The following is a 22161-nucleotide window of genomic DNA, read 5'->3' as shown; positions in this document are numbered from 1 at the left end:
GGCATTGAATGTCCACAGCTTTTCCAGGAGCACCGTGTAAGCTTTTATGCTCTGTCACCTCTTGAACGCTTTGCTGCTTAGAAATTCTTTCTGCCGGATACCATAAATCATCTCTCTCGATTTCAAAGTTCCACAGATCTCTAGGGCAGGGGCAAAATGCCAACAGTCTCTTTGCTAAAGCATAACAAGAATGATCTTTGCTCCAGTTCCCAACAATTTCCTCATCTCCATCTGAGACCAACTTAACCTGAATTTTATTGTCCATATTACTATCAGCATTTTGGTTAAAGCCATTCAACAAGTCTCTAGGAAGTTTCAAACTTTCATACATTTTCCTGTCTTCTTCTGAGACTAGAAAACTCCAAATTGTTCCAACCTCTCCCTGTTACCCAGTCCCAAAGTTACTTCCACATTTTTGGGTATCTTTACAGAAGTGCCCCACTGCCTGGTACCAATTTACTGTATTAGTCCATTCTTACACTGCTAATAAAGACATACCTGAGAATGAGTAATTTATAAAGGTGAGAGGTGTAATAGACTCACAGTTCAGCATGGCTGGCGAGTCCTCAGGAAAATTACAATAATGGTGGAAGAGGAAGCAAACACATCCTTCTTTACATGAGAGCAGCAAGGAGAAGGACAGAGCGAAGGTGGAGAAAAGCCCCTTATAAAACCATCATATCTTGTGAAAACACACTATCATGAGTACAGCATGGAGATAACTGCCCTCATAATTCAATTACCTTCCACCAGTTCCCTCCCATGACAGGTGGGGATTATGGGAACTATAATTCAAAATGAGATTTCGATGGAGACACAGCCAAATCATGTCACCATCTGACAAGAGATTAACAACCAGAATATATAAGGAACTCAAACAACTCTATAGGAAAAAATCTAATAACCTGATCAAAAAATGAGCAAAAGATCTGAATAGACATTTCTTAAAAGAAGACATACAAATGGCAATGGACATATGAAAAGGTGCTCAACATCATTGGTCATCAGAAAAATGCAAATCAAAGCTACAATGAAATATCATCTCACCCTATTCAAAATGGCTTTTATCAAAAGACGGGCAATAGCAAATGCTGGCAAAATATGGAGAAAACAGAACCCTCATACACTGTTGGTGGAAATGTAAATTAGTCAAACCACTATGAAGAACAGTTTGAGTTTTCCCAAAACACTAAAAATAGAGCTCCCATATGATCTAGCCATCCCACTGCCGGGTATGTGCCCAAAATAAAGGAAATCAGTATATCAAAGAGATATCTGTTCTCCCATGTTTGTTGCAGCACTGTTCACAATAGCCATGATTTGAAAGCAACCTAAGTATCAACTGATGAATTAATAAGGAAATTGTGGTATTAATACATATACACAATGGCATGCTATTCAACCGTAAAAAAGAATGAGATCCAGTCATTTACATCAACATGGATGGAACTGGAGGACATTATGTTAAGAGAAATAAGCCAGGGACAGAAAGAGAAACTTTGCATGTTCTCACTTATTTGTGGGAGCTAAAAATCAAAACAATTGAACTCATGGAGATAGAGAGTAGGAGTCTGGTTATCAGTGGCTTGGTTGGGTAGTTGGGTCATCAGGGTAAGTGGGGATGGTTAATGTGTATGAAAAGTAGTTAGAAAGAATGAGTAAGAACTAGTATTTAATAGTACAACAGGGTGACCATAGTCAATAATAATTTAATTGTACATTTTAAACTATAAGAGTATAACTGGATTGTTTGTAACAAAGTATAAATGCTTGAGATAATGGATACCCCATTTACTTTGATGTGATTATTAAATATTGCATGCCTGTATCAAAGTATCTCATGTACCCTGTACATATATGCACCTACGGCCGGGCGCGGTGGCTCAAGCCTGTAATCCCAGCACTTTGGGAGGCCGAGACGGGCGGATCACAAGGTCAGGAGATTGAGACCATCCTGGCTAACCAGGTGAAACCCCATCTCTACTAAAAAATACAAAAACTAGCCGGGCGAGGTGGCAGGTGCCTGTAGTCCCAGCTACTCGGGAGGCTGAGGCAGGAGAATGGCGTAAACCCGAAAGGCGGAGCTTGCAGTGAGCTGAGATCCGGCCACTGCACTCCAGTTTGGGCGACAAAGCGAGACTCCGTCTCTTAAAAAAAAACAAAAAAAAACAAAAAAAACAAAAAACATATATGCACCTACTATGTACCCACAAAAATTATTAGTAAATTTTTTTTTTTTAAAGAAATGGGCTAGTTTCAACAGTTATGATGGTGAACACCTTGGAGAGTCCCTGTGTTCATAGAGGGTGGAGTAAAACAGCTGAAAAAAATCACCTGGAGTGTTTAGTAAAGCACAACTTGCTGGGCCCCACCTGCAGGGCTTCTGATTCAGAAAGTCTGAGGTGGGGCTTCAGAACTTGCATTTCTACAAGTTCCCAGGATCAGCTGCTGCTGGTGGTCCAGAGACCACATTTTGAGAATTACTGTTGTAAAGTACTCAGGGAATGTTTTAATGCACCTCTTCTATGAATAGGTAAAAGCGACAAGTGGTGCATTGAACAATCAGAACTGATGACTTATAACCTGAAAGCCTGTTTATTATTTTGCCTCCCAGTGTCGTTTCAATATTTAATTAGTAATGAAGATATTTTCCTTCTCACAGATGAAAACCTCAGTAGATGTAGACTTTTGAAACTTTCTCACCGGGCAATCTTTCAATTACTAAGGCATCACAATCCTGTGCTTTGCCACTGTTAAGAGAATTACCTATATAGAATAATTTTAAGTGGGCCTCGTCATCCATTCCAGGTGCAAACCCAAATAACAAAAGCTTTGATTGTTCTATGAAAAAAAAATATAGTGTCTGAAGAAACTTTTTAGTTTTTAGGTAGTGTAGGCTTGGTGACTTTCCTTCTTTTCCTTCTGCCTTGGAGAAAGAAGAAAAAAGTATCTCTGAAAGAAGAGAATTGAAATCTATGAGGGATGACTTCAGAAACCTCTATCAACAAAAGCAGTTAGATAAATGATTTCTGAGTCTGAAGCACTTATGCCTGGTTGCAAGAACTTCAACTCCTTTTGCAGTCAAACTAGTATGAAATGTTAGAGTGATTTATCCACTCTAGTCAGTGTTTTGCTATATGATATTAAACTAGGGCAATTAGAAAATAAATTTCTACCTGAAGGCTGGAGATAAAACCATGGTTAGATAAAGCTGTGTTTGATAATGCTTAAGAGGTAACAGGAAAAGGGCCTGATCTGACCTAGAGTTAGTTAAAATTCCTCTGGAGTCCAGGAAAAAAAACAGTCCCTATCTTCCCAAGTGTTCCCCATATTTTAGGAAATAAAATAAATATTAAATAGGAAACATGATAATTTATGCACTGGAAATCTAAATTTATAAAAGTAAAATAAAATAATTTAGAAATAGACATCTCCAGATATTTCCATGTGAAAAAGTAAAAAATAAAAGAAACAGGAGAAAAAAATAGGGAATATTAAAATTTCATTTTCCATGATCAGTAAACACACACACTTTGAATTAACTTTTGTTTCCTGTGGGTATACATTTTATGTCAGATTATACTTAAATTGCCTCAACAGATGTTAAGCCTTTACTATATTTCAAGTACTGTGGTAGTTGCTTTACTTATAATATTTATTGAATAATAAAATAAGTATGTATTAATCAGGGCAATTAATATGAGCTAATGTAATAATTCTACAATTTTCTTGGCATATTACAGTATCTTTTTCTCTCATATCTCAGTCTATTCAGATATTGATGAGTGCCTTTCCAGAGTTTTCCAAAGAGTGACTCAGGGACACAGGCTCTGTGTATTTAGTAATCCCCCATTATATAAGACTTTCTCAGAATACTATGCTAGATCCTCTGCCTTCTGCTAGCCAACAAGCCAAGAACAAACATGGAGGATCATGTGGGTTGTTTTATGGCCAGGCCTGCATGTGGTACACATCATTTCTGTCCATATTGCATTGGCTAGAACTCAATCAAATTCTACAACTTAATTTCAAAAGAGGCTGGGAAATATAGTCTTCCTCTGTGATCATGTAGATAAAATGGGACTGATTAGCATCTAGCCAGTCTCTCCCATAACAGGAGGAAGATATTTTACAGATAAGAAAACTGAAGCTTAATGAATTTTGGGGAGCTGGGAGAAGGTGTTGAATTCAAGATTTGAACACAAGTGTATATGATTCGAAAAAGGACGTATTTTTCAACACTGCTTTATGAACTAACAATGAAAAATATTCTTGCAATGTTCTAGATTTTCCTGAAAGTATATATAGAGGGAGAGGATAGAATATGACATATGATGTTGAGAATAGGAACTGTTTATTTGGGTTTCATTGAAGTTTCTGTTACTGTCTTGAAATTTGTAAAGGAAAGTCTAAGATGGGGAAGACATGAGGAGGTTAGATTCATAGGATCCTGTCCTCAATATTTATTGCCACCTTAATCCACCCAGAAAACTGGTTACTGTCTGGAATAACAATTAGGGGATGTGTCTCTGGCTGTTTTTTTTTTTTTTTTTTTTTTTTTTTTCTGTACTTGCTATCTTCTTTCCAAAAGTTGTTTGACAATATTGTTTATTGCTTTTCATTATTCTTCTTTGTTATTGTTCTGCCACTGGATGAATCTAGCAATACTTTAGCAAATGCCAAAGCATCTCTGTTTGATGCAAATCAAAGGTGCCAGGGTAGCCAAAGTACCACAGAAAGATATATAGCTTAATGTCTACTACTCACTGCCATGCCATATGTTTTTCCAGAAGCCAGGTATTTATCCTCAGCTCTCTTTAACTGGGTTGGTATCACAGAGATGGAGAGTTTAGGAGTTGCCATACTATGAGAGCCACATGATCAAATTTGTACCTTAAAACAGGAAAGAGGCAGCATTTTTCTCTGCCTTTCTGTGCCCTTTTCTTCATCTTTCCCAGCCATGTCATTTTTCAACCAAAGCCTATCACTTCAATTTATACTGCTGTCTGTTATCCCTGCCTCCCTGCCAAAGTGGCCATTAATTAGTAATATCTTAGTGTAAATTAATTTAGTGTTTCTATACCACCTGGAAGCATTTTTACAAAGTTAATCAAGCTTGTTTTTTTTTTATAGGTTTGTGGGTTAGCAATTCTGAAACTACTTTATGTATATAATGAGGTTGGACAAATCTATCTATCTATCTATCTATCTATCTATCTATCTATCTATATGCATTTGTGTATATGTGGAAAGACAGATATAAAGATAAATACAGAGCTGTGTTATACATGGGTTAATGTGTATATATGTATATTTATATGTATATACATACATATATACATGTATACACATACATATATATATACACACACACATACATATACATATACATAGATATTTCTAGAGGGCCCAGAAAGAGGGATAACTCAATAGCAATAGTACAACAAGCACAGAGGTCATGGTTTCTAAATACCACTCACCAGTAAAAGGAAACAATGAGCTTTGGAGAAATGGTTAATTCTAGCGCTGGGGTAGGAAAAATACAGAATTATCTTGATGCCAGGAAGTAAGAAAGCGTTTAAAACAACAGATGGTAGTATGTCTTAAGGACATAGTAGTTACCCCAAAAGAGTGTCCAACCGACAAAACTGGACAATGATAATATTATATTCCAAAGACCAAAATAAATATATCTTGAGTCCATAGTAATATAAATTAATAATTGGTTTGTATTCTAATTATGATGGTGATTACACAAATTTTTGCTTATGATAAAATTTTATAGAAGTACACACATACATATACTCAAACATGCAAAAGATCACATGTGTCAATTTTTAAATGTGAGAATTTTCACTCATAGGTGGGAATTGAACAATGAGAACACTTGGACACAGTGTGGGGAACACCACACACCGGGGCCTGTCGTGAGGTGGGGGAGGGGGGAGGGATAGCATTAGGAGATATACCTAATGTAAATGACGAGTTAATGGGTGCAGCACACCGACATGGCCCATGTATACATATGTAACAAACCTGAACGTTGTACACATGTACCCTAGAACTTAAAGTATAATTTAAAAAGTGCTGAACACCATCATTAGAGAAATGCAAATCAAAACAACAATGAAATACTATCTCACACCAGTCAGAATGACCATTATTAAAAATAAAAAAGCAACAGACACTGGCAAGGCTGTGGAAAGGGGAGTGCTCATACACTGTTGGTGGCAATGTAAATTAGTTCAGCAATTGTGAAAAGCAGTCTGTAGGTTTCTCAAAGAACTTAGAACTAGCTTTCAGCTCAGCAACCACATTACTAGGTATATATCCTTCCCAAAATAAATTGTTCTGCCAAAAAGAAAATGCACAGGTATGTTCATTACAGCACTATTCACAATAGCAAAGGCATGAAATTAACCCAGATGTCTATCAACAGTGGACTGGATAAAGAAAATTGGTACATATATACCATGGAATAATATGCAGCCATTAAAAAGGGCATGATTACTTCCTCTGCAGCAACATGAATGCAGCTGGAGGCCATTATCCTAAGTGAATTAATGCAGGAACAGAAAACCAAATACCACATGTTCTCACTTAGTGGAAGCTAAGCATTGTGTACACATGGACACAAAGATGGGACCAATAGACACTGGGACTACTTGAGCAGGGAGGGTTGGAGGCAGGTGAGGGTTGAAAAACTGCCTATTGGGTACAAAGATTGTCATGTATATTACCGAATAAGTACCTATTGGGCACTATACTCACTACCTGGGTATCAAAACCATTTGTACACCAAACCTCAGCAACATGCAATTTATCAATGTAACAAACCTGCACATGTACCCCCTGAACCTAAAATAAATGTTGAGAAAAGAAAAATAAAATAATTTCAAAATAAAAAGGTTTTGTTTAAAATATACTTGAATAAATAAATAATTAGGTAGAAGCAACAAATCTCCCATACAGAAGAACTCTGTATAATAAATGTAGAATGAATAAGGGAAATTAAAATATCACCATTAGAGTACTGTAGTAATATTTGCTGCAGTCAGAATGCACTAGTGAACACTGAAATTAACAGGCAAAGTTTAAGGAGAAACAATATCTATGCAGCCTCAAACTATTTCCTTCCAAATATATATTGATTACAATGAAAAAGTAATAAACTTACGGTGGGGAAACCTGGTGTACACCACCTTAACCAAATAATCAAAGTTAAAATTATTTACCTATTGATATACTGAGCAGGGTACAAAACCTCTATGGCCTTGTTTTCAAAAATTTATAACCTCTGTCTGACTATGAGAAAACATCAGACAAAGCCAAACTGAGGGTTTGTATGAACAGTACTCCACAAAAATACTGACTTGTGCTCTCCAAAAGTGTCAAGGTCATAAAAGACCAAGTAGCTTTCACAGGTTATGGGAGGCTTTTTATCCATTCTGGAAAATTCTCAGCCGTCTCTTCATATTATGCCTCCCCCACGCTACCCTTAATATGCATGACAATCTTTGTTTATTTTTCTTCTAAATTTTAGTTATATGTATGTTGAACCTTCTCAGGTTATCACTGATGTCTCTTGACCTCTATTTCGTATTATATTTTTCACATTTTTGTGTTGCTCTGCTGTATTTTGTGCTCCTCTCTTCATATTCAATCCTTGTATTTTACTCATAATGGTTATTTTTCTCATTTCTCAAAGATCTGTTTGGTTCCTATTCAAATTTCCTGGTCTTTTAAATGAGTCTCTTAGTATTGCTTACATTTTTTATTCTATCTTTTATTTCTTTAAAATGTAAGACATTTATTTTAAATCCCATATTTTATAATTCAAATAGTTTAGTGTCTGAAGTAGCCTTAAGCCACATAACAATGATTTCAGTCAACAATGGGCCACATATACAATGGTGGTCCCATAAGATTGTAATGAAGCATATATAGAACCTGATATATGGTGCTTGATATTGGCATTGCAGATTAAGTAGGGGAAATGACTGATATTAAGTAATGGGGCTGATATATTTGGTTTTCCATATGAAATTATATATATATATATATATATATATATATATATACCATCTAGGTTTGTGTAAGTATACTCTACAATGTTTGCACAATGACAAAATCATCTAAGGACACATTTCTCAGATCTTCTGCTCGTCATTAAGTGACACATGACTGTATTTGAAGGCCTAATTGTGCTTTTTTGTTGTTCAGTTTATTATTTTTATGATATCCTGCTTATTGCATGTTTAATTTATTTTTATTTTTATTTTAAAAATTTTATTTTTCCATAAGTTATTGGGGTACAGGTGGCATTTGGTTACATGAGTAAGTAGTGGTGATTTGTGGGATTTAGGTGCACCCATCACCTGAGCAGTATAAACTGCACCATGTTTATAGTCTTTATCCCTCGCCCCCTGCCACTCTTCCCACCAAGTCCCCAAGATCCATTGTATCATTCTTTTTTTTTTTTTTTTTTTTTTTAGTAGAGACGGGGTTTCACCGTGTTAGCCAGGATGGTCTCGATCTCCTGACCTCGTGATCCGCCCGTCTCGGCCTCCCAAAGTGCTGGGATTACAGGCTTGAGCCACCGCGCCCGGCCCATTGTATCGTTCTTATGCGTTTGTGTCCTCATAGCTTAGTTCCCATGTATCAGCAAGAACATATGATGTTTGGTTTTCCATTCCTGAGTTACTTCACTTAAAAAGAATCCTTCCTAATTCATTCTATGAAGCCAGCATCACCCTAATACCAAAACCAGGAAAGGACATAACTAAAAAAGAAAACTACAGACCAATATCCTTGATTAACATAGATGGTAAAATCCTTAACAAAATACTAGCTAACTGAATCTAACAACATATCAAAAAGATAATCTACCATGATCAAGTGGATTTCATACCAGGGATGCAGGGATGGTTTAAAATATGCAAGTCAATAAATGTGATACACCGCATAAACAGAATTAAAAACAAAAATCACATGATCATCTCAATAGATGCAGAAAAAGTATTCAACAAAATCCAGCATCCCTTTATGATAAAAACTCTCAGCAAAATCAGCAAACAAGAGACATGCCTCAATGTAATAAAAGCCATCTATGATAAACCAACAGCCAATATAATACTGAATGGGGAAAAGTTGAAAGCATTCCCTCTGAGAATGGGAACAAGACAAGGATGGTCGCTGTGACCACTCCTATTCAACATAGTAGTGGAAGTCCTAGCCAGAGGAATCAGAAATAAAGGGCATCCAAATTGGTAAAGAGGAAATCAAACTGTTATTGTTTGCTGATGATATGATCATTTACCTTGAAAACCCTAAGGACTTCTCCAGAAACTTCCTAGAACTGATAAAAGAATTCAGCAAAGTTTCCAGGTACAAGATTAGTGCACACAAATCAGTGTTTAAATTTTTTTAATGTAGACTGCATAATGTATTTTTATAGTGGGCATACTCTGATGGGTGATTGGAAGATGTGTGCCTGTATTCGTTATTTGTGCTCACTTTTTTCTCTAGTGCTACAAACCTAAGAACAATTGTTATCAATTTTCTGGTTTGTGGTTTCTTCGCCCTGTAATTCTCTAATCTAAGAATTCTCAGGAGAAAGTATTTGTTTGTTTGTTTGTTTCTCCCCAAGATAAGATAAACAAAATTTTCATGGTGTCCCTTTGCAAGCAGATGGACTATTTTCTAAAATAACCTTTCACTGAGGATTTAATCCTTCATGTATCTCAGCTTAATGCTGGGATTTTTGTTCCAACTTCCATTTTGCTATGGGCCAAATCCTTGTCTGCTGATCTTTCACAGTGTTTACAACTCAAACTTTTTAGGTACAGACATCTTCAGATATTTCCAGGGCATCCATAGGGCCTTTGTCAGCTAACCATAAGGTTGTCAGTTCTCTTTTTGCTTTTGACTTGGAGATTCTTCATATTTTCTTGTGAGATTAGTTTTACATATAAAAAGAATGTTATATTTTATAAAACATTTCTTAATCTCTTATATACAGAAGTTTTAAGATATCATGTCTGTCACATCATTGAAAATACACATGTCTAATAGTTCTTTAAATTTGTTAGTGAATGCTGTACTTACTTAGTATAATTTAACTGTATATATTTGCAATGTTTGTCTGTTCTAATTATATGTGACTCATTATGGCCACAAGTATAGAACTTCTGTACCTGCCATGACCCATTTCTCATTTTCAATGAAGATTCAGATTCAGCTGACAAAATATACCTAGTGTCTCATGTACAACAAGTAAAATTATTTAACATATTATTTTGCTCTATGCATTCTTAGTCAGTTATGAAAGTATAACAATACTTGAAAGTGGAAAACACTTTGGGATAGCTTTGTCTTAATTACATTGACATTGACTAATACTATCCCTTTTCTTTCCTCAATGGGTATAAAATTTTTAAGAATTAATGGCTTAACTTATTATGAATGGAAATATTAAATAACTGTAAGGAAATATGTCTAACAGCCAAAATTAACAAAGAAATCCCCACATTTCCCATAAGGCTAACATAGCCATGCATTTGGATATGCTTAAACTTCTTAATATATACTTTATGTTTTACAACTGCAAAAGGACATACTAAATCTAAGCTTTTAAAACATATTTTGTCCCCCAAATCTTTTAAAAATTAAATATTTAATTGAAATTATTTCAATTAGAATGAAGATTTTTTTATCTGACTGATTTTTCAATGTTGTTAACTTTATTCTAGCTAAGACTCACATTTAGATGATTTAGGACATTTGTAACTGCCAGGTTCTTTGGTGTTCTGTGCCCCTAGGAGTTTTGGGTGTGTTTAGTTGTCCATGCAGTCCTTCAATATAAGAAGTAATTTAACAACCTTCTTTTTTTAAGCTACTGCTACACTGCTGTTGTTTTTCAAATATAATAAACTATAAATATATTTCTAATTACTTGATCAGTATTTTTGAGGAATGTATGTTGATATATAAATCATCTGCTTTCAGAATTTAATGGAACTTAAGAATTGTGTTTGTGTATTTTTATATTTATATCTGTAGACATATAGACATTTCAGACCCCTTTTTGACATCCAAATAATCTGAAGTCTACCTATACTGTATCTTTTTAAAAAATCATGACTCTTTGAGAAAAGATTGTTGTGAGTGTAGTTTTATGGACTGCCTGCAGTAACTCTGTGACCTCTGAGGTTTATACTGCTCATGCTTTGGGCTCATTACTATACTTGAGTTGATATATGTTTTTATCTACTGCATCTGAGTATCCTTCTTAGTGCTGCCAATAGAAAATTATAAAACCATTTGGTGGTGAGTCAAGGTCATAATTTATTAAACAAAAGGAAAAAATAATAGCTAACATTTATTTAGGGCCTGTTATATTCCAAGTACTTTAAATGTATTTCCTCATTTAATCCTCACAACAACACTAAAGTACTATTTTCATCTCCACTTTTTTTTTCAGAGAGAGGAACTGAAGCACAGATAAATTATAAAACTATGTCATATAGTAAGTACAAAAAAGTTAGGATCAGAACTCTACCTGGTTTACGCCTTTCACCATCGTGTAATAATGACTCTCAGAAGCATGGGTACTCAGATGATAAATAACAGAAAAAAGAAAAAGACATGTTGCTGTTCCATTTTATTAAAACACCTCAAATCAACTTTGGACAGAGACAATATGTAAAGGTCCAGGAGCACCAGGTAGTGTCTGAAACATCTGGAAAGCAGTGTTAGAAGCTAAAGTTGAAGAAGGAATACAGGAGAACATATAGGAGCCTGTGATTGCAGCAACTCAGAAAGATTGTTAATTAGAGGAAATTCTAAGAGATTGTTAACAATGGTTAATTGTTGTTCCAACATTTACTAGAGTGCTTCTGAGGCCTTCAAAAATTAAGTGCTAAATATGTGCATAGCTCTTTACATTACTTGATCCTCACAACTACCTATGAGGCTAATACAATGTTGACCTATTTTACAGATAACAAAACTGTGACCATAAGGAACAATTAATTTACCCAAGATTACATAGCTAAGTAAATTCCACAATGGTTTTTTTTTTTTTTTTTTTTTTTTTTTTTTTTTTTTTTTTTCTGAGATGGAGTCTCGCTCTGTCACCCAGACTGGAGTGCAGTGGCGTGATCTTGGTTTCACTGCAAGTTCTACCTCCCAGTTCACACTATTCTCCTGCCTCAACCTCCTGAGTAGCTGGGACTATAGGCGCCCTCCACCATGCCCACCTAATTTTTTTGTATTCTCAGTAGAGACGGGGTTTCACCATGTTAGCCAGGATGGTCTCCATCTCCTGACCTCGTGATTCACCTGCCTCGGCCTCCCAAAGTGCTGGGATTACAGGCGTGAGCCACTGCGCCTGGTCCACAACTGTTTTTTTTTTTTTTTTAACTGATGTATAATATTTGTTATTTGTACATATTTATGAGGTAAATATATTTTGTTACATGTAGAGAATGTGTAATGATTAAGTCAGGGAATTCAGATTATTCAATACCTCCAGTTTTTATCATTTCCGTGTGTTTGGACTATTTCAAGGGCTCTCATCTAGGTATTTTGAAATATACAGTAAATTTTAATTAACTTTAGTCACCCTACTCTGCTATGAAACATGAGAACTTATTTCTCCTATCTAACTGTAGGTTTTTACCCTTTAACCGACCTCTCTTCATCCCCTCTACCTCCTCACACACACCCTTTCCAGCCTCTATATCTATCACTCTGCTCTTTATGTAATCAGCTTTTTTAAGATCCCACATATGAGAAAGAACATGTGATATTTGTATTTTTTTGCCTGGATTATTTTACTGATTATAATGACGTCCAGTGCTATCCATGTTGTTGAAAATAAAATGGTTTCAAAGGGAATGCTTCCAGTTTTTACCCATTTAGTATGGCATTGGTTGTGGGTTTGTCATAAATAGCTCTTATTATTTTGAGATACGTTCCATCAATACCTAGTTTGTTGAGAGTTTTTAGTAGGAAGGGCTGTTGAATTTTGTTGAAGGCCTTTTCTGCATCTATTGAGATAATCATGTAGTTTTTGTCATTGGTTTTGTTTATGTGATGGAATACGATTATTGATTTGTGTATGTTGAACCAGCCTTGCATCCCAGTGATGAAGCCGACTTAATTGTGGTGGATAAGATTTTGATGTGCTGCTGAATTCGGTTTGCCAGTATTTTATTGAGAATTTTCTCATCGATGTTCATCAAAAAAAATCATCCAAAATTCATCAAAATTCCTCAAAAAATCATTTTTTGTTGTGTCACTGCCAGATTTTGGTATCAGGATGATGCTGGCCTCAAAAATGAGTGAGGAAGGATTCCCTCTTTTTCTATTGTTTGAAATAGTTTCAGAAGGAATAGTACCAGTTTCTGTTTGTACTTCTGGTAGAATTCAGCTGTGAATCTGTCTGTGGACATTTTTGGTTGGTAGGCTATATTACTGCCTCGATTTCACTAGTTGTTATTGGTCTATTCAGGGATTTGACTTCTTCCTGGTTTAGTCTTGGGAGGGTGTATGTGTCAAGGAATTTATCCATTCTTCTAGATTTTCTAGTTTATTTGCAAAGAGGTGTTTATAGTATCCTCTGATGGTAGTTTGTATTTCTGTGGAATTGGTGGTGATATCCCCTTTATCATTTTTTATTCATCTATTTGATTCTTCTCTCTTATCTTCTTTATTAGTCTGGCTAGAGGTCTATCTATTTTGTTGATCTATTCAAAAACCAGTTCCCGGATTCATTGATTTTTTGGAAGGGTTTTTCGTGTCTCTGCCTCCTTTAGTTCTGCTCTGATCTTAGTTATTTCTTGTCTTCTGCTAGCTTTTGAATTTGTTTGCTCTTGCTTCTCTAGTTCTTTTAATTGTGATGTTAGGGTGTTGAATTTGGATCTTTCCTGCTTTCTTTTGTGGGCATTTAGTGCTGTAAATTTCCCTCTACACACTGCTTTAAAGGTGTCCCAGAGATTCTGGTACATTGTGCCTTTGTTCTCATTGGTTTCAAAGAACATCTTTATTTCTGTCTTCATTTTGTTATTTACCCAGTAGTCATTCAGGAGCAGGTTGTTCAGTTTCCACGTAGCTGTGCGGTTTTGAGTGAATTTCTTAATCTTGAGTTCTAATTTCATTGCACTGTGGTCTGAGAGACTGTTATGATTTCCATTATTTTGCATTTGCTGCAGAGTGTTTTACTTCCAATTATGCGGTAAATATTAGAATTGGTGCTGAGAAGAGTGTATATTCTGTTGATTTCAGGTGGAGAGTTCTGTAGATGTCTATTAGGTCCACTTGGTCCAGAGGTGACTTCAAGTTCTGAATATCCTTGTTGATTTTCTGTCTTGTTGATCTGTCTAATATTGACCATGGGCTGTTAAAGTCTCCCACTATTATTGTGTGGGAGTCTAAGTCTCTCTGTAGGTCTCTAATAACTTGCTTTATGAATCTGAGTGCTCCTGTACTGGGTGTATGTATATTTAGGATAGTTAGCTCTTCTTGTTGCATTGATCCCTTTACCAGTATGTAATGCCCTTCTTTGTCTCTTTCGATCTTTGTTGGTTTAAAGTCTGTTTTATCATAACTAGAATTGCAATTGACACAAGACAAGGATGTCCTCTCTTACCACTCCTATTCAACATAGTATTGGAAGTTCTGGCCAGGGCAATCAGGCAAGAGAAAGAAATAAAGGGTATTCAAATCTATCCATCTGACAAAGGGCTAATATCCAGAATCTACAAAGAAATTAAACAAATTTACAAGAAAGAAACAAACAACCCCACCAAAAAGGGGGCCAAGGATATGAACAGACACTTCTCAAAAGAAGACATTTATGCAGCCAAAAAACATGAAAAAAAGCTCATCATCACTGGGCATAAGACAATTGCAAATCAAAACCACAGTGAGATACCATCTCATTCCAGTTAGAATGGCAATCATTAAAAAGTCAGGAAACAACAGATGTTGGAGAGGATGTGAAGAAATAGGAACGCTTTTACACCATTGGTGGGAGTGTAAATTAGTTCAACCATTGTGGAAGACAGTGTGGTGATTCTTCAATGATCTAGATCTAGAAATTGCATTTGACCCCGCAATCCCGTCACTGGTTATATACCCAAAGAATTATAAATCATTCTACTATAAAGACACATGCACACGTATGTTTATTGTGGCACTGCTCACAATACAAAGACTTGGAACCAACCCAAATGCCCATCGATGATAGACTGGATAAAGAAAATATGTCACATACATACCATGGAATACTATGCAGCCATAAAAAAGGGTGGGTTCATGTCCTTTGCAGGGACATGTATGAAGCTGGAAACCATCATTCTCAGCAATCTAACACAAGAATAGAAACCCCAACACTGCATGTTCTCACTCATAAGTGAGAGTTGAACAATGAGAACACATGGACAGGGGAGGGCATCACACACCAGGACCTGTTGGGAGGTGGGGGGTGGGGGATGGATAGCATTAGGAGAAATAACTGATGTAGATGATGAGTTTATGGGTGCAGCAAACCACCATGGCACATAACAAACCTGCACATTCTGCACATGTGCCCCAGAACTTAAAGTATAATAAAAAAAATTTCATTTTTTATGGTCAAAATGTATTCTATTGTGTATATATACCGCATTTTCTCTATTTGTTCATCTGTTGATGGAAACTTAGTTTGATTCAGTGTCTTTGCTATTGTTAATAGTGCTGTAATAAACATGGCAATGCAGGTATCCCTTTGATATACTGCTTTATTTTACTCTACCCAGTAGTGGAATTGCTGGATTGCATGGTAGTTCTATGTTTCGCTTTTTTGAGAAATTGCCATATTGTTTACCAGAGTGACTGTACTGATTTACAATCCCGCCAACAGTATATAAGAGTTCCCTTTTTTCCACATCCTCACCAGTATCTGTTTTTTTTTTTTTTTTTTTTTTTTTTTTTTTTTTTTTTGTCATTTTAGCACTAGCCATTCTACCTGGGGTAAGGTGCTATCTCATTGTGGTTTTGATTTGAAAGCCCATAATTAGTGATATTGAGAAATTTTTCATATACATGTTGGCCATTTACACGTCTTTTTTGAAAAATGTCTATTCATGTTCTTTACTCACTTTTAAAAGGCATTATTTAGAGTTCTTTAACTGTTAATTTTCTTGAGTTCCTTGTCTATCCTGGATAGTAGTCCCTCGGTGGGCCAATCCTTGTGCCTCATTTGTATCAGTGGCAGGTGGAAAATGCCTGTCCTTGGGCCCCAAGGTAGCATAAACTGGCACTAGTGTTAGTGGGTCCAGGTGGACCAATTCTTGGGCCTCCAGGTGGCTTGTTTGGGTGCCTGCAGTGGCAGTCATTGGGTGAGTGGGCAGGAGATTCCTTGGGCCCCTGGGCAGTGGGTGTGGCATGGGTGATGGCAATAGGAGTGGTGAGACAATTTTCTGGCTCCCAAGCAGTTTACACCGGTGTGGACAGCGGCTGTGATGGGCTTGGCAAGCCAGTCCCCAGACTGGCAGGTGGTGCATGCAAGTGGGAGCAAGCTGTGATGGCAGAAACAGGTTTGGTGGCTCTGTCTTCACTCCCCTGGGAAGAGTGTTCAGGTGCCAACAGCGGTGGATAGAACAGTGTCATTTCCAGGCCCCTGGATAATGTGCTTGGATACTGTAGGATGGAGCAGAGCTGGATGAGGCTGCCCTCAGGCTCCCCAGTGGTGTGTGTGAGCTCTGGCTGTGGTGAGCAGGGGCAAGGTGATTCCCAGGCCCCCGGCAGAATGCTCCAGTGGGTTTGGCAGCAGTTATGCTGAGACCTTGCTCCAGGGGCAAATGGGGTTGCTTTCAGTGACAGTAGCAATAAACAGTCAGCTGGAGAGTATCCACTTCAGGCCAATGTGGTGACTATAAGCAGGGTAGCCTTTCTTTAGCACTCTTTTAATTGTGCAGTTGCCCTCCTGTTGGATGTAGTTGGATTGTTGCTAATGGCTTCTGCATTGGTCCTGGTGGCAGCAACCAGTGGTGGCTCCTGGATGCATACAGGGTATGTCAGTGAGGCATCAGGTATATGGAGATGCAAGGGCTGTTGGCCCCAGGGCAGGATGCAATCTGAGGGGCTGTGCTCTCAAAATGGTGCCATGCCATGGCTGCTTATGACTCAGGTTTGTATGGGTCCCTGTGAGATTTCGCTCTGGAGCAATGCCATTGCATGCTTTCCAGGCAGCTCCCTATGTTAGTCTCAGGGTATGTGTGAGTCAGGGGGCTCTCCTGTGGCTAGGATTGCAGAACTTCATGGTGGGAATATAGACAACTGGAAATCTCTCATTTACTCTTTCCCTGAATTGGGTAGCCTCTTCAGGCTCCAGCCAATCTCAGCTGAGCAGGTTGCCTCACTTCCCTCTCCTTTCTTGCCTTAGGTGTTTCCTGTCATTTGTCTGTTAAATTCCAGCATTCACTCTTACATGATCAATTTGAAATATGAAATATCTATTAGCTGTTTTTGATACTTTTTGGAGGGGGCAGATACAACATGCATCTAGTCAGCCATCTTGAAACCATAACTGGGTTTTAAGACTAATTTTGTTAGACTTCAAAACCTATGTACCACTGTTTCTTACTGCTTTTTAGGTGGAAGCATTTCAGATTTGTCTCCTTTGTGCTTCTGTATTTGAAGGGACTTCACTAGTTTATGACCAGCTTCAACCACTTTCACTAGCGCTCTTATTGAGACACATTTTTTGAAGAGTGGGGAAATAAATTCCAAGGGAATGTGAACTGTGTGGAGAGTTGAACAACAAGGTTCCAGGCTTAAACACTGTTATTCTGTGGAGAAGTATCTTGTTCATAGAAGTATCTTGTATCAAGTGTCTTGTAGAACCTTATACTTTTAGCATCTGGTCGTTTACTGTGTGAGAGTAGATCATTTAAGGTAACAATCTCAGACAAAAATGTTCCCAAATCATCCTGATTATCTTTAATATCTCATTAACTAAATCACATTATCAACCCACATACATGTCTATTTTCTGCCTGTACTACTTTTATAAGCCTTTGTTTTCAAAAGTTTACCCCCGTTGCATGATAACAGTAATAACTCATTGATTTGGCAACATTAGGGGAAACTCTGTCCTGATCTGCTGAAAACAAGCCTTTGCAATCTCTGCTCATTTTAGGGGGGTTGGGGTTTATTTTTTTATTTCAAACTCAAAATTTTATAAAACTATAACATATGATTGCGAAAAAAGTCAAGTAAAAGTCCCTAGTATTTTAAAATGCAGAGAGCCTTTGTATAGAACCATTATTCTTCATCTTGATCTGACTATAATCAGGCTTTTAAACAAAAGGTTTGGCATTTTTAAACATCTATGCTCCATCTGCTCATAATGTGAGCAGTAAAATAGACTTTTGATGCTTCTTACTATAGATTGCCTTGTGCTCCAGTAAATATGAGCTTAATAAAATATATAACCAAATTTTTGAATTAAATCCAAACTATTAATAATTTGCCAGACTAGCATTATGCCCATTAAAAAAATTAGAAGATTAAAGCTCCACTTTAACTCAGAAATAAACATTGCATAACCATTCTCCAATTTCCTATTATTTTCTTTTAACTATTCTGCAGTTGGAGTATGGGGCCAGATGACCTTCTAGTTAGTGAGGTGAAAGACTAGGTTAAATAAAAGACACTTGATGGAAAAATGCATTACCCTCCCCTATTCTCTTCTGTTCAGTGACATTTAGGGAGCTTACACTCTTGAATTTGTGCATTATTTCCACAGGATGATGAAAGAAAGAGAACATCCTTTCTCAAGTTGATAACAATCAGACATTTCTATAATCCATTTAAACTTTTCCAGGCAGAGGCAATAAAGGTGAATGCAGTGGTGTAACCAGAGAAGGGTATGAATCTCTTTTGTGCCTCTCCTCCCTGGGTACTGCTAGTAAAACTGAGCCTGGGCACACATCCCAGGGAGAGAAAACATTCTACTGGTGAAGAATGTGGGCTGTAGCTTTCAATAATGGAATTTGAATTATAGCTCTACCGCCTCCCAGCTTTGATATCTGTGGCAACTTATGTAACCACTTTCAAACCCTAGTTTCATAATCTGTAAAATAGTAAAATAGTCTATATTATCATGTTACTATTTTGAAGATTAAATAAGATAACCCAGAAGGAGCCATGACAGCCAACTAGACACAGCCAGTAGGAACGTCTCCCACCAAGAGACTGGGGACTTTGGGAAGACTGGCACATTCTGAACAGATCTTCAGAGGGAAGGCATTGAGAGTGGATGGAGGGAGGATGCAGATGCTAGGCTGAAGGGGGAAGAAACTGAGAACAGTACGCAGTGCTGCTGAGCATCAGGACTCCTTCCTGTTCCTGGCCTCCAGTGACTCCTAAAGAAGGGGTGAGTTGAACAGGTGAGGAGTGCCCTGTTCTCACCATGGATTTCTAGAATTCCAGTGGCAGAAGACCCCCAGATCCCTACAGACGGCAGAGGGAGCTGCTTAGAGAAGTGACAGGAGCAGGCCTGCAGTCTGTGTGAAGCCCAGAGGGTTTGGGTACTTATGAGAAAGTCTGCAGTGGAGCACAGCCAGCAATGCTCAACTCCTAAGTCTAGCCATATTCCTTTAGAAGACTTTAGCTTTAAGGTGACTGTTGGACCTGGACAGAGCAAGGAGATCTTGCCAGTGGGACAGGGCCAGACAGGTCTGAGTGTCCCCCGTCTGCTGACCTCTCCTGGAGCCCCAGCCTGGCTGTACCCACTGGCTGTGCAACCTCATATGCCCAACCATGGCACTCCCTGGAAGCCCTCATCATAGCTCCTTTGCTGGAAGACCATGCCTGACCATCAGAAGGGTCCAGGAAACTCATTCGCCAACATGTAGCACCACACGAGCACCTTCCTTACATCACAGCCTCTCCTGCTGTTTTGCCAACATACACTTGTCCACAGCTCCCCACCCCACCACTTTTCCATTGGGCATGCACAAACAGACCTCCCCTCTTATCCCCCACTATTGTATGTATGCACACACATCCCTCTACACCACTGCTGCCAGCATGAGACCACCCTGATGAACCCCCTGTGGCTGATGCGCAGGCACATAGCTGTGCCATCACCGCTGGTGCAAACATATGCACAGATGCTGGCAACCTTGCCTCCATTAGTACCCTATCCCTGCTGCTGCTTTCACTGGCAAGGGTGTGCACGGGAATGCCACTGCCCTTCTTCAACTGGTGCCCAACCCCAGTCAGTGTGCATGCATCTTGCCATGGTACTGTGGCTGCTGGAATGTACCAGTGAACATGTACCACTCCCACCAGCCTGATGAAGTGCTTTGGCCAGCACCACCCATGACTGTTGTGGCCAGCAGGCTGGGAACACCTAGGAACCTCCAGTGCAGCAGGATGAGCTAGAGAACAAAGCTGGGGGCCTGGTATCAGACCCCCAGAGTTAGATCATGCATCCCAATAATGCTAAGCTGAGCCTAGACCCCGTTAAATCACCTAGCAACAAAGCCAGTTTGCTGAACCCACCTTAAACCACAATCAAACACTCAATGGCATCAAAGAAGATAAAGGCAAAAAACTCCATCTGAAGGACAGAAACTTATAAGAACTTAAAAGATTGAAGGAACACCAGCCTACAGATTAGAAAGAACCAGTACAAGAACTCTGGTAACTCAAAAGACTAGTGTTTTCTCACCTTCAAATGACCACACTAGTTCTCCAGCAATGGTTCTTAACCAGGCCGAAATGGCTGAAATGACAGACATATAATTCACAATATGGATAGAAATGAAAATCACTGAGATTCAGGAAGAAGTCAAAACCCAATCCAAGAAATTTAAATAATAAAAAAAATTATACAGGAGTGGAAAGACAAAATAGCCATTTTAAGAAAGAACCAAACTGATCTGACAGAGCTGAAAAACTCTTTCAATATCATAATATATTAACAGTAAAACAGACCAAGCTTAGGAAAGAATCTCAGAGATAAAAGACTGGTTCTCCAAAATAAATTGATCAAACAAAAACAAAGAATAAAGAAGAATGTACAAAACTTCCAAGAAATATGGGATTATGAAAAGAGATGAAATTTATGACACATTGGTGTCTCTGACAGAGAGGGATTGAAATCAAGCAACTCGAAAAGCATATTTGAGGATATCATCCATGAAATTTCCCCAACCTCACTAGAGAAGCCAATAATAAAATTAAGGAAATAAAGAGAACCCCTGCAAAATACTGTGAAAGATAAGCATTCCCAAGATATATAGTCACCAGATTTTCCAAAGTCAAAATTAAAGAAAAAATGTTAAAGGCAGCTAGAGAGAATGGACAGGACAACTACAAAGGGAATCCCAACAGGCTAAGAGTGGATCTTTTAACAGAAACTCTAAAAGCCAGAAGAGATTGGGAGCCTATATTCAGCATTCTCTAAGATAAGAAAATCTAACACAGAAATTTATATCTAGCCAACCTAAGCCTTATAAGCAAAGGAGAAAGAAGAACCTTTTCGGACAAGCAAATACTAAGAAAATTCATTACCACAAGATCTGCCTTAAAAGTGGTCCTTAAAGGAGTGATAAATACAGAAAGGAAAAACTGCTAATGGCCACCATGGAACTACACTTAAGTACATAGACCATTGACACCATAAAGCAACTACACAATCAAGTCTGCATAATAACCAGCTAACAACATGATGACAGGCTCAACTATGCATTTATCAATATTAGACTTTAATGTAAATGGTCTAAATGCCCACAGAATGGCAAGATGGATAAAGAAGCAAGAGCCAACTATATGCTTTCTTCAGGAGACCCATGTCAAATGCAATGACACCTATAGTCTCAAAGAAAGGGATGGAGAAAAATCTATCAAGCAAATGGAAAACAGAGAAAAGTAGGGGATGCTATCTTAATTTCAGGAAAAACAGACTTTAAGCCAACAATGATCATAAAATACATGACATAATGGTAAAGGATTTAATTCAACAAGAAGATCTAACTATCCTAAATATACATGCACCCAGTGCAGGAACACACAGACTCATAAAGCAAGTTCTTAGAGACCTATGAAGAGACTTAGATAGTCACGCAATAATAGTGGCAGACTTCATCACCACCCTCCCAA

This window comes from Rhinopithecus roxellana, chromosome 7, assembly GCF_007565055.1.
Source record: "Rhinopithecus roxellana isolate Shanxi Qingling chromosome 7, ASM756505v1, whole genome shotgun sequence".
In the NCBI taxonomy this organism is placed as follows: Eukaryota; Metazoa; Chordata; class Mammalia; order Primates; family Cercopithecidae; genus Rhinopithecus; species Rhinopithecus roxellana.
Note: the sequence above shows the minus strand (reverse complement) of the source record.